The sequence below is a fragment of the Chelonia mydas genome, chromosome 10 (genome assembly GCF_015237465.2).
Source record: "Chelonia mydas isolate rCheMyd1 chromosome 10, rCheMyd1.pri.v2, whole genome shotgun sequence".
Lineage (NCBI taxonomy): Eukaryota > Metazoa > Chordata > Testudines > Cheloniidae > Chelonia > Chelonia mydas.
The window spans coordinates 67,146,387-67,158,423 of NC_051250.2; positions in this window are offsets into that span (position 1 = coordinate 67,146,387).

Genomic DNA, 12,037 nt, shown 5'->3' on the forward strand with positions numbered 1-12,037 from the left:
GGATCCTCCTCCTTCCCTTTTTTAAAGATGGGCACTACATTAGCCTTTTTCCAGTCGTCCGGGACTTCCCCCGATGGCCACGAGTTTTCAAAGATAATGGTCAATGGCTCTGCAATCACATCCACCAACTCCTTTAGCACTCTCGGATGCAGCGCATCCGGCCCCATGGACTTGTGCTCGTCCAGCTTTTCTAAATAGTCCCAAACCACTTCTTTCTCCACAGAGGGCTGGTCACCTCCTCCCCATGCTGTGTTGCCCAGTGCAGTAGTCTGGGAGCTGACCTTGTTCGTGAAGACAGAGGCAAAAAAAGCACTGAGTACATTAGCTTTTTCCACATCCTCTGTCACTAGGTTGCCTCCCTCATTCAGTAAGAGGCCCACGCTTTCCTTGACTTTCTTCTTGTTGCTAACATACCTGAAGAAACCCTTCTTGTTACTCTTAACATCTCTTGCTAGCTGCACCTCCAGGTGTGATTTGGCCTTCCTGATTTCACTCCTGCATGCCTGAGCAATATTTTTATACTCTTCCCTGGTATTTGTCCAATCTTCCACTTCTTGTAAACTTCTTTTTTGTGTTTAAGATCAGCAAGGATTTCACTGTTAAGCCAAGCTGGTCGCCTGCCATATTTACTATTCTTTCTACACATCAGGATGGTTTGTCCCTGTAACCTCAATAAGGATTCTTTAAAATACAGCCAGCTCTCCTGACTCCTTTCCCCCTCACGTTATTCTCCCAGGGGATCCTGCCCATCAGTTCCCTGAGGTTGTCAAAGTCTGCTTTTCTGAAGTCCAGGGTCCGTATTCTGCTGCTCTCCTTTCTTCCCTGTCTCAGGATCCTGAACTCGACCATCTCATGGTCACTGCCTCCCAGGTTCCCATCCACTTTTGCTTCCCCTACTAATTCTTCCTGGTTTGTGAGCAGCAGGTCAAGAAGAGCTCTGCCCCTAGTTGGTTCCTCCAGCACTTGCAGCAGGAAATTGTCCCCAACACTTTCCAAAAACTTCCTGGATTGTCTGTGCACCACTGTATTGCTCTCCCAGCAAATATCAGGGTGATTGAAGTCTCCCATGAGAACCAGGGCCTGCGATCTAGTAACTTCCGTTAGTTGCCGGAAGAAAGCCTCGTCCACCTCATCCCCCTGGTCCGGCGGTCTATAGCAGACTCCCACCATGGCATCACCTTTGTTGCTCACTCTTCTAAACTTAATCCAGAGACTCTCAGGTTTTTCTGCAGTTTCATACCGGAGCTCTGAGCAGTCATACTGCTCTCTTACATACAATGCAACTCCCCCACCTTTTCTGCCCTATCTATCCTTCCTGAACAGTTTATATCCATCCATGACAGTACTCCAGTTATGTGAGTTATCCCACCAAGTCTCTGTTATTCCAATCACATCATAATTCCTTGACTGTGCCAGGACTTCCAGTTCTCCCTGCTTGTTTCCCAGGCTTCTTGCATTTGTGTATAGGCACTTGAGATAACTCGCTGATCGTCCCGCTTTCTCAGTATGAGGCAGGAGCCCTCCCCTCTCGCGCTCTCCTGCTCGTGCTTCCTCCCGGTATCCCACGTCCCCACTTACATCACCGTAGACTTCATAGTGTTTTACAAAGGCGGGTAATATCACCCCAGTTTTGAAGATGGGGAAATTGAAGCACAGAAAGATTAAGTGACTTCCCAATGGTTTAAAAAAAAAAGGCAAGCCATTGATAGATCTGGGACCATGCTGCCTTTATTACAGAGGTGAAAATACATACAAAAATAAGAATGGTGTGCTATTCTTGATCTCCTACAATATTGCAATGGTTAAATATTATTCTCCCAATGGAGCAACTTCAAGGGTGTAGCAAAAAAAAGTTTGTTTCAAATAACTGTTTTGCCAAAGTCCACCAACTAGCAACAGCAAACAACCCTTACTCTGTTTCCAGTCTGATAACAAGTCTCACCAGTTGGCAGTTTGTTGTCTTTCCCGCTATCTAGCCTGACTGAAAGAGCACTTGATTATTTAGAAGGCAGTAACAGGCATAAGCATGTAGCTGCTGCTGCTTCCACTTTCTTTTCAACAGAAAAATAGAAAAGCAGCTGGAAAAGGAGTGGTGGGGATTCCCTTCTCTCCATACTCTGTGTTCTTCAAATTTCTAATGGCAGAGAATCAATGCATTTGCCACTTGTCCAGGGCAGTGTTCATCCTAAAATCGACAAAGAAAGAGAGAGAGAAATTCTCCCTTCTTGGTCATTCTCTTTTCCCCCCTGGTGGCCTTCAGCTATAGGTATTAATAATAATAGTTTTTGTTATTCATTTTCTTGTGAGGTCCAAGAGGAGGTAGGGAGAGAGGGAGAGGAACCGACAAGACAGGTGCCAAACCTAAATAATCTAATTTGCGTAACTTTGTATTATGTCCAGTGACGGCAAGGGAAGTTGAGGGAACTCAGTATCTCACAGAAACAGGCCTTTATGAAACTTTTTAGGGCAGGGAATTTATCATCTTGAATTTGTTTATAAAGTCCCGCATACATGTATGGAATTGTGGAATAACCCATCATTAAATAACAGGTTGGACCATCTGGTTCGGTGCAAATGAGTGCTGATGAAGTACCAAGAGTCTGCCCATTTCTAAAACCAAACTCAAAATATCTGTGAAATGAGGATAATATTTAGATTTGGCATGAAAACTGTGAAGTCTTTGGGGCAGGAATTGTCTTATTTGTTAGTTGTCCATGCAGCTTCTAGCACAGTGCGGGCCCTGATCCTTGACTGGAGTTCCTTGGTGGAGGCTTGACTCACAGAAGTAGTGTGAAGTTGACTCAATGATAAAGGGCTACGGAAGTGTTAAGAGGTGTTATGAGATGCTGCTGCTATGCTCTTAGAGAAAGAGAAGTGCCAAAATATTTGAAGAGAGTCCATGTGGAATTTCCAGGAATCAGAAAGCACCAAAAATCTCGAGGACGCTTCCTTTCTTGAAATTATTCTCCAAACTATGCAGATTCAGTAGTTTTCAGAAAAGCTTTAAGGAAATATCAACGATAGCCTGATTCTCAACTGGTGTAAATCAGCATGGCTTCATTTACTTCAGGTGGGCTAGGCCTATTTACATCAGCTGAGGATCTGACCCCATAATTCTTGTGTTTGTCTGACTCTTAACCAAACTATTCACAACTCTCCTTTCACAATTATCAGGTTCCTTTTCCAGTTTGTTAGCTGATATGACAGGCAACGCCTTCAGTGAATGATCTAGCCTTCGTTTCTCTGCTCTCTTTATAATATATTCTTGAAATCCAAAATCAAAAGTTTTTTAATGATGTTTTTTAGCATCTCTGTAGTTTTTGTGCAAAAATCCCTTCTCTCCAGCATAATACGGACTTTAGCTGGGCAATCCATTTTAGCAATGGTTTAAATCAAAGGTACATTCTTTTTTAACTTGCTCCTACAGAATCCATTTTAGCTCTTGTACTGCTGGTTCTCAGTGTGAAAGAATCTATTTGACTGTCCATTTCTTGGAGAGCTTTAAATGTTGTTTTTAGATTTATACCAGCAGTATTTTACCAATAAGCCCCTTCATCTTCACCACTAGAATGATTTTCAATGGACATCCAGTGAGGTTTCATAGTAAGCAGTTTCCTTTAGCTTTTTTCTCCCTAGGGAAGAGTGTATTGAACGGCTGCAAGTGTCGGTAACTGCATTAGCTGAAACCATTTTAGTTGCTGCAGCCCTAGGCATATATTGCCCTTACTCATTTTCCTCTTCCTCACTGCTTCTCCAAAAGTCAGGGAGCCAGAGAAACTTCCTGTAACCAAGTAGGTCATAAAACAGATTATGGACCAATACTCTGCTAGTGTAAATGGGCACATTTCCATAGATGTCAGTGGGGTTTCACCATTTAAAGCAGCAGAAAATTTGGTCCCATATATGTACAATAAACAGAACTGAAAGAGAACAGTGAAGCCAAGAAAAGGAAGGGAAACATGAGGGTCTAAGGGCATTTGTGGCATCCTACATTGTTTTAGCATAACTGCACTGAAGTTGAAAAGAACAAGAAGCAGGGCCCTGGCTAGATGCAGACATGGGTAATGAGTGGTCCCATAAGCATCTCAACTCCAGAAGCTCCTCAATTAATCCAGCAAATCAATATCCAACTAATAAAGACCAGGATGAGACCAAATGTGTGTGGGGGGAGGAATTATTCCACATCAACCTACTGAGGATTTCTTATCTTCCACTGGAGTATCTGATGTTGACCACTGTCAGAGACAGGTTACTGAGTTAGATGCACCTTGGGTCTAACCCAGGATGGCCGTGCAAATTGCCATGTGCTGGACAAAGGTGTCACTCCTGATAATAATATTAAGGAATTTGCTAATATGTTTGCCTGGAAATGTGAAGAACCAGTCTTTCTCCAGGAAATGGACAAATCTGATGGTAAGTTGTCACTAATTACTTATTACTGTTTAGTTTAGTTCATTTTTGTTCATTAATATAGATGTGTGCAGTGTCTAAAAACATATTCATCAGTTGGTGAGAGACATTTTGCAACACAATACCAATTTTGTCAATTAGCTGAAGCATAATAAATGACTAGTTAGGGAGAATCCATACCCTTTTGTTTTGGTGTGTTTTTCAGGTTGTGTGAGGATTTAAATTCAGAGCAGTGGATGCCCAACTCACCATGTTACACAAAAGGTATCACAGGTTATTCCTTGAGGAACACTTGCTGCTTCTATTCCCCTACCCAGCCCCTACTATCTTGAAGAAAAGAAAATCAAGCTTTTAAATATTTGAATTATATCAAACATGATGGGATACTTGGTTGGTAGAGTGATGTAGACTTAAAACTCCTACTGGCCTTGAACATAAGATACTTTAATACTGAGACCAATGTACCTAACAGATGTGCAGACATTTCTAATCCTTTTATAGATTCTATCTCCTGGGCTACCAGCATGGATCATCATCTCAGTAAAGTTAGTTATTTAATGCCAGGGATAATGGGTTATCAGTCTACAGAGTTACTTTCATAACTGGTGATTTTACTGTTTCTTGGGAATAAAGGAACAAAAAGTGGTATAGTCTGGTATTCTCTGCCTTATTTTTCATAGCATCCAAAAATGTGAGGTTATGCAATTCCCATGGTGACTATTTTATTAAAGAGAGTAGTGCAAAGTTTTCCCAAAAAATATTGTAGCCATATTCCTCTTTTCATGCTGTGGTGAAATGTGCCTTGCTCATTCTATGGACAATCCCTAAGAAAACAGAACTCTTCTGTATGAGAATGCTTAGAGGTGGAGCACTATCCTTCAGTATATTCTCTGTGACTTGAAGGACAAGTTTGGAATGGAAAGTATCGATTCATTTCCCTCTTATCTTGACATTTGTAATCTTCATTTATTCTGCGGGATGGGGGTTCCCTTCGATTTGACACAAATTTTGTTGTTCATTCCACTGGGCAGTGAAATGATAAGCAGGAGATTATATGACTCACAGATACACCATGACACAATTTCTCTCCAGCTTCTTCCTTGCTTCTGAGGAATAATAATTCCCCTACCCCTCCCATCTGCTGTGAGGAGGGAGTATTACTCTTATGCGCCAGGACCCAATGTCTGCGTAACTCACTTCGGAGATATGAGGGGGCGGGGGCAGGATTCTTACTCCCTCATAGTGGTGCATTGGCCAAATATCAGTCTAAATCAAAGCTGCTTCTTAGTTATTCCTGTCTGTAGTGTATTCAGGTGCAGTTTCTATATAGCAGTATGAAAATTAGTTTCTCTTAAGTTAATAAAAAGTAAATCCTTAGCTAGACACGAATATAAAATAATGTTCCTTTGGTGTCCTAGCTCAGGGCAAATCCTTCCATCCTTATCCACATTGAGTGATACCCTACCCCATGAGTAGCTTGGAATCATTGGAACGAACTGGGAGTAAAGTATGCTATACAGCAGGAGAAAAGGCAGCAGAATCTGACCCTGTGTTTGTAAAATGCAAGTCATTTTAGAATAGGGGTTCTCAAACTAGGGGTTGTGACCCCTCAGGGGGTCGTAAGGATATTAGATAGGGGGGTCGCGAGCTGTCAGCTTCCGCCTCCAAACTCCACTTTGCCTCCAGCATTTATAATAGTGTTAAATGTAAAAAAGTGTTTTTCATTTATAAGGGGGGTTGCACTCAGAGGCTTGCTGTGTGAAAGGGGTCACCAGTACAAACGTTTGAGAACCGCTGTTTTAGAAGAAAAGGGAACCTGTACAGTGCTACTTGCATACTTATTTCAATGAATAAATGGTTGTTTAAAATAAATATATCAGTTTCAGCATACTCTAGCCCGTGAAATAAACAGGACAGAAGTTTTAAAGGTTCAAAAAATTGTGTTTCTAACAGGTAAAGAATTTAAGTTGCCATTCTTTGTTTATGAATACCAAACCTATTTTAATATAATTTCTGCAAACAGCATTGTGTGGATTTTTGGGTCCCCTGGGCTGTCTTCCCTCATTAACTTATGTCCTAAAATTCATTCATCTCTGTATAGCAAGCTGTCAAATGGTTATGTAAACTCCAGCAGGTAGAACAAGTCTTTCAGTGGCACTCATGACTCTGCAGATAGGCTCTCACCTGGCTTATCGGCAACCTGCGGCAAGCTAAAAGGCCACGCGTTTGCCGCAGCCAAAATGAAGACTCAAAATTGCTTTTCCACAGCAGACTTAAGTGGAGATAGACCAGGATGCTGCAGGATTAAGTTCTGCTGCTTCCATGCATACTTCTGGATAATGTATTTGGGGAATATCAGGTCTGTAATAACCTGGAGCCATTAAGAAGGATTTATGCACATTCAGGCATGCATACATAATTCATACTAATACCTTTATGTGCAGACTCACAGAATGGTAACAGGTTGCAGGTTATTAGTGGAATAAATGAAATTGGTGCTTATGCCATGTGTGGTCAGCTTCTCTATAATTTAAAGCTAGAACATTAATGTACAAAACTGGTTGATAATTACTATAAACATTGATAAAATGCTTGTATTCTCCAGCACGCACCTAATCTTTCTTTAAAAAAAAGAATTTGTCTGTTTGGAATCTTTCATCATGTCAAATGATGATTTAAAGTTTACATTTCATGGCTAAATGGCTTCTAAATGGAGATTCGATCTAGGCTGCCAAAGTTGGCATGAGACAGACTATTGTAAGCGGAGATTCAGTGGACGGATTGAATCCATTTCAGTGTTCCTGTTGCTTATTGCTGAATTCCTGCTACATTATTAGACAGTTTTACAGATGTTTCATTACTTCAGGCTTAAAAGAAAAACTAGGGTTATCAAGCGATTAAAAAAATTAATCTCGATTAATTGTGCGATTATTTGCGCTGTTAAACAATAATAGAATACCACTTATTTAAATATTTTGGATGTTTTCTACATTTTCAAATATATTGATTTAAATTATAACACAGAATAAAGAGTATACAGTGCTCACTTTATATTTTTATTACAAATATTTGCACTGTAGAAAAACAAAAGAAATCGTATTTTTCATTTCACCTAATACAAGTACTGTAGTGCAGTTTTTTTATCATGAAAGTTGAACTTACAAATGTAGAATTATGTACAAAAAAACTCTGCATTCAAAAATAAAACAATGTAAAACTTTAGAGTCTACAAGTGCAATCAGTCCTACTTCTTGTTCAGCCAATCGCGCAGACAAACAAGTTTGTTTACATTTGCAGAAGGTAATGCTGCCCACTTCTGGTTTACAATGTCACCTGAAAGTGAGAACAGGCATTTGCATGGCACTGTTGTAGCTGGCGTCGCAAGGTATTTACATGCCAGGTGCGCTAAAGATTCATGTCCCTTCATGCTGCAACCACCATTCCAAAGGACATGCGTCCATGCTGATGAGGGGTTTGCTCAATAACTATCCAAAGCAGTGCAAATTGACACATGTTCATTTTCATCATCTGAGTCAGATCCCACCAGCAGAAGGTTGATTTTCTTTTTTAGTGGTTTGGATTATGTAGTTTCCACATCAGAGTGTTGCTCTTTTAAGATTTCTGAAAGCATGCTCCACACCTCATTCCTCTCAGACTTTGGATGGCACTTCAGACTCTTAAATCTTGGGTTGAGTGCTGTAGCTATCTTTAGAAATTTCACATTGATATCATCTTTGCATTCTGTCAAATTTGCATGAAAGTGTTCTTAAAGTGAACGACATGTGCTGGGTCATCATCTGAGACTGCTATAACAGGAAATATATGGCAGAATGCGGGTAAAACAGAGCAGGACACAATTTTCCTCCAAGGAGTTCAGTCACAAATTTAATTAACGCATTATTTTTTTAATGGCAGGTTTCAGAGTAGCAGCCGTGTTAGTCTGAATTTGCAAAAAGAAAAGGAGTACTTGTGGCACCTTAGAGACTAACAAATTTATTTGAGCATAAGCATAAGCTGTAGCTCACGAAAGCTTATGCTCAAATAAATTTGTTAGTCTCTAAGGTGCCACCAGTACTCCTTTTATTTTTTTAATGAGCATCTTCAGCATGGAAGCATGTCCTCTGGAATGATAGCCAAAGCATGAAGAGGCAAATGAATCTTTAGCGCATCTGGCACATAAATATCTTGCGATGTCAGCTACAGCAGTGCCATGCAAACGCCTGTTCTCCCTTTCAGGTGACATTGTAATTAAGAAGTGGACAGCATTATCTCCTGTAAATGTAAACAAACTTGTTTCTCTTAGCGATTGGCTGAACAAGAAATAGGACTGAGTGGGTTTTAGGCTCTAAAGTCTTACATTGCTTTGTTTTTGAGTGCAGTGATGTAACAAAAAAAACCCCTACATTTGTAAATTGCACTTTCACGATAAAGAGATTGCTTGTATGAGGTGAATTGAAAAATACTATTTCTTTTAGCATTTTTACAGTGCAAATATTTGTAATCAAAAATAATATAAAGTGAGCACTGTACACTTTGTATTCTGTGCTGTAATTGAAATAGATATATTTGAAAATGTAGAAAAACATCCAAAAATATTTAATAAATTTTGATTGGTATTCTCTTGTTTAACAGTGTGATTAATTGTGATTTATTTTTTAATTGCGATTAATTTTTTTGAGTTAATGTCATGAGTTAATTGCGATTAATCGATAGCCTTAACAAAAACCCTTTTCCTTCCAACTCAATATTGGGTAGGGGAAGTTGAAAGTAGTAATCTGTTTTTTCTGCGTAAATGTTTCTGTATTTTAAAATCTTTCAAAACCATGCTCATTTATCTCCGTGATGTGATGGAGAAGTTTCAAGACAGGTAACATTCAGCATGTCAGAAGGGCCATATGCAACAGTTCTTCTCAAGGATATACGATGATCTTTTGAATGCCCTTTCTTTTCATGATATCACAATTATAGATCATTATATACTTACAGTTGTGAGTTATCAAGTAGTCAAACTTTTCATCCTTTCCACTGTAGTCACTGGAGAACGTAGATCTCTGCCATCTTATTTCCCATAGGACTGATGGGCTGATCATTGAAGTCTTTTTTTACTTAAAAGACCTAATATAGTCCAGAACACACCTGTTTAAAAATGCTCCATAATACACTGAAAATCTATTTTGATGTTACTGTCATGCAGGTAATCTCCTACAGCTTTTGCAAACTTCTTTCTATGTTTCATAAATGCTGGCTGGTAATGAGACTGTTACTCCAGACCTGTTGAACTTACTCTGAAGGTTGAACAGGCCCCAAAGTATAATTCCCAATCATTCAAGGGTTTCTTTGTCAGTTTTGTTACTAATAGCCCAGCAACTCTGTGACCATGAGTCTGATTATCAGGAATGGCTAAAACTTTAATTCCCTTATATTAATCTTTTTGATGTATGAGATGAGCAACACTGGCAAATATTGCCAGTAGCTGTCAGATTATATATGCACTATGAATGTAGTCAGTTTAAGTGTAGGACTGCATCTTTCTGAAGATCTTAGCATCGTGTATTCCAATTCAATTTATTTTTATATCTCATTTTTCACATACAGTTTCTGAAATGCTCAACAGCGAGAGATAGAATAATGAGATGATGCTTTACAGAATTGTGGAAAGCGACTTGCATACAGATAGCAAGGCAGAATGAGAAAGGCGGAGATGGACTTGAGCAAAATAAGACAGAACTGTAACTTAAAAGCAGCAGTAACACAAGTAAGCATTCTTGCAAACTATTTACATAATTATGCAAGAAAGAGAAGAGAAAATGTGAGAATGGTATATTGGTTTATTATCAGTCATGGGCTAAATCAAAGAATATTATTAAAGGTGGGCTTCAAAGAGAGAGGTTGAGTAAGTAGCTTGAAGGAATGGGGAAATAAAAGAAGGTACAAAAGGGGATGGGAGCGGGTAAAGGGAATTTCAGTAGCCAACTTGGAAACAGATAGAAGCATGAATAAGAATTTCTGTAATGTTCTGGAGAGAGTGGTAAGCCAACTTTCAGACAAGGGAGGTGAAAGGGAAATAAAGGGTTAAAGGTGTCTTAGGCTTCTGGTATCTGGAGGTGTAAAATTGAGGTCTTAATTGAGGAGAGTGACAACAGAATTGAAGAGTTGGGGCAGAGAACTCTTCACCCAGAAAAAAACAAAAACCCTTCAGTCTTTGAACCAGTCTGTAGTAAAACTAATATTCTGTACCCAGGTGCCGATAGAGTAAAGACAGTGAAATAGACAGGGGATCGAGAGATAAGATAGTGAGTTAGAGAACTGCAAAGCTGTATGTTAACTGCATAAAAGTAACAAGCAAGGTTGCAACTACAGTAATAGTGAGAAGATGTCCTAGAGGAAGAAGATAGCTGGAGAAGAAAATAAAGCCAAATAAAGTCCAGGGCACAGAGTCTTAAGCTGTGGGGAGCAGAGAAGATATAAAGCAGAGAAGATATAAAGGTATGAAAAAGGCTTTAGCTGGGAGAGGAGATCATCAAAGAAGCTGTCTCCTTGCGTGCAGTGTTCAAGGAGGACAGAATAAATAATCAAAATTGTCATACAGCTAAAATAGCCAAAGAGAGAACGATCCAAGACCAGTGTAAAAAAGCAGGTCCTTGATCACCTGAAGAAGAGCAGAAATGTGAAAGAGTCAGAAGCTCATGTGAGAGCAGTCAGAGAGGCTGAGCTAGAGGAGAGAGTCAGAAAGCTTGAGAGTCCACCTTCCCTAGCCCATACCAAGGAATAATCACTGAGAGAGGAGATGGTGAGTAGCAACCCAAGAGGGGTGTTTTCAGGTGGTTGTGATTTTTCTCCTCATCACATGGAGCTGACTAGGGCAGTAATGTAAGAAACAAAGTTAGGGAAGCAGGAAATGACCCATGAGATTGAGGAGGGGAGTTTAATGAGAAGGTCAGACCTGTGGTAGCAGTAAGTGGGGGAAGGAATCAGTTCAAAACGATAGTGACAATTCTTAATACCTTAAGGTGTGAAAATGAAAAAAAAAATCAAACTCTGCCCCCCAAAATCCTTAATGTGCTAAATTCATCCCTGCTGTAACTCCATTAATTTCTTTAATGAACGATGCAGGGTCTGTACGTTTTATACTGGTGATGTCGCATCTTATTTGGCCTAAAGCAGGAAAGTAAAATTGTTTCTCTTCTAAGGTAGCACAGTTGAATATCTAATGTATCTTCTACTGGAAGACTATATCCTAATGGGTGCAATTGATAAACTAGGAAGTCTTTTTCTACTTCTAGCCATTAAGGTTCATACCGTCTCTCTATCCATGAAGGATAATGATGGTTCCCCTTTCACTTTGTCAGTTGACTCTCAGGTTCTGTCTACACTAGTGTGTATTGTGTGTTTGTTTTTTGGCAGAATTTTGCCACCACTGCTGACACTAGAACAACTCTGTCGGTGGCAACAATGAACAGTGAGAGCCAAATGGTAGAATAGGTTTCACCGTGAGCATGTCATTTGGACCTGCTTGGATTTTCACAAATTCTTGCAAAAAAATCTTAGTGTCTGGCAGAAAAGAACAATTCACTGTTAAGGTTTTGTGATTTGACACACTTATGTTAAAATGCTCTGCCATAGTTTC